Source organism: Pelodiscus sinensis, chromosome 1 (genome assembly GCF_049634645.1).
Source record: "Pelodiscus sinensis isolate JC-2024 chromosome 1, ASM4963464v1, whole genome shotgun sequence".
In the NCBI taxonomy this organism is placed as follows: domain Eukaryota; kingdom Metazoa; phylum Chordata; order Testudines; family Trionychidae; genus Pelodiscus; species Pelodiscus sinensis.
Window position 1 is genome coordinate 163,058,965 of NC_134711.1, and position 2,624 is coordinate 163,061,588.

The following is a 2,624-nucleotide window of genomic DNA, read 5'->3' on the forward strand; positions in this document are numbered from 1 at the left end:
AACCGCACTCACCCCCAGGTCCTGCACAGCTGCAGCAAGGCACAACCCACCCTCCTCTGGGCGGGGGAATGGAGAGCCCCCAGGCCCCGTGAGTAATAATAAATCTGTATACCCCATGGACGTGTATACCCTGGGGGGGGGGGGTCGTAAAAACGTGTATAACCCGTGGGTTATATACGCTAATTTATGGTAATTCTTGAACAGTGTCTTGGGATAAAGTATTATATCCAGTAAAATCAAATGATTAGTTCAGTGTCTTTTTCTCGAAGTACAGCTCTCTTTCAGCAGATGTTCACAGATGCAGGTTCTACTGCTGCTTTGGGTAGTGTTGTGGACTGGGATGTAGCCAGCAATTGCAGGAGTCAAGGCTAGTGAGAAGAGCAAGCATCCAAGTGGAGGAATGAAGCCAATGGTCAGCACCAGAGTCAACTGCCAATTGCCAGAGTCAGGGTCAGATGCCGGGGGACAGAACCAGAACTGGTAATTAATAAATGGAAGCCAGGTGTAAGGGCAGGAACTAGACAAGAGGCAATGAGCAAGCTCAGAGCAGGAGGCTGGTGGAATGGAAACAATAGCAAAGGCAGAGGTGAGCCAGGAGCAAAGCAGGACTCACGAACAGGGTTGGGTGCCGGAGGTGGGCACAAGCAGGGCCCAATGCAGCCACTTTGTGGAATCATCTTGTTGCTTGGACAAACCTCCTATGGCACCTTCTGGCTTAAATAGCATGGTTGGACAAAGCAGTGGTGCCATCAGAGCTGCCAATGATGGTGCCATGGCTCATGCTGGAATGCAGCAGCTGTCCAATGACTCACAGGCCTGTGTTCAAGACCAGAACATGCCAGGAAGAGCCATTCCACAAAGGTTCATGTTGTGCTTATACCTTTTACTCTCTTGGACAGACTTGAGCATGACCCTCTCTGTGCTCTAAGGAATGAGACAGTCCCGATCAATGTCTTCCAGTTTTCAACTATTTTGATCCTGGTCTAGTGTAATTTGTCACTGAAACAAACTGATTCAGCTGAGACGAGGAAGGAAGCTAATCTTATACAATTTTTTAAGGCATTAGGAGTTGCCCTGGGGATTGTGGGCCTGACTTTGGTTGAGTTTGGTTTGCTAGCAGCTAAATTGGCTGGAAACAATAAGCTAAATCACCTTGGTGAACATGACATGAGAGGGACAAATCAGCACAGCCTGGCCAGTCTATTGGAATTCCTTGAGGATCTTAAGTAGTTATCATTTATTCACTATTTTTAACAACATAGATTGGGACTTTCAAGAAACCTTTCATGAATAGTTTATAAGAGGCTATTAAGGAAATACAGCAGTCAGTGGGAAAGACACAATGGATTAAAAACTAATTATAGTATTGCAAACCCCATGCAATCAATATCATGAGACAGGCCCCCCAAATCATGAGAAATAACAGTTTTGAACTTTCAGGTCTGCTTATTCGCCAGGACTGGCCTTATCATGAGGTGAACTGAGGCGGCAGCCTCAGGTGCCAGACTGTGGGGTGGGAGGGGGTGCCACTAGGACCCAGAGTGTAGAAAATTATGTCTGCTGCTGGTGCATGTGTATTCTCTCTGCTTTAGATGCACAGAGATGGTGGAGTGCTGTGCTGGAGGAAGGAGGGCACAAGAGACATAGGCAGGCAGGAGAAAAGGTGGCATGGGGGTGTCATTTGAGCTCCCCGCCTCAGGTGCCAAAATGTTGTGGGCCAGTCCTGTTATTCACCTTGGAGTGTTTTTAACCTTTGAAGTTCATTTAGATCCCTCTGAGCTTTTTGCACAACCACAAGGGCTAGAAACTGTCACTAAAACCAAAGAGCAGAGCCTCACAAAATCCAGAATAGTGATAGAAATGTAGCCGTGTTAGTCTGGGGTAGCTGAAGCAAAATGCAGGACAATGTAGCACTTTAAAGACTAACAAGATGGTTTATTAGATGATGAGCTTTCGTGGGCCAGACCCACTTCCTCAGATCAAATAGTGGAAGAAAATAGTCACAACCATATATACCAAAAGATACAATTAAAAAAAATGAACACATATGAAAAGGACAAATCACATTTCAGAACAGGAGGGGGATGCGGGGGGAGGGGGAGAGGAAGGAAGGTAAGTGTCTGTGAATTGACGATATTAGAGGTGGGGAGAGTGGGATGTTTGTGAGTTAATGGTATTAGAGGTGATAATTGGGGAAGCTATCTTGGTAATGGGTGAGATAGTTCAAGTGTTTGTTGAGTCCTTTTTGGAAAGTGTCGAATTTTAACATGAATGACAGTTCAGAGGATTCCCTTTCAAGTGCAGATGTAAAAGGTCTTTGTAGCAGAATGCAGGTGGTTAAGTAATTGAGAGAGTGTCCTTTCTGGTTAAAATGGCAAAAAACAGTTTCTTGCCATTTTAACCAGAAAGGACACTCTCTCAATGATTTACAAAGTTACTTCTAACTAATGGACGTTAGTTCAAACTAACTTTCATAGGCGCTACACTAGCGCTCCATTAGTTCGAATTTAATTCAAACTAACGGAGCGCTTAGTTCGCACTAGGAAAACCTCATTTTACGAGGATTAAGCCTAGTTCGAACTAGCTAGTTCGAATTAAGGGCGGTGTAGCCCCTTAATTAGAAC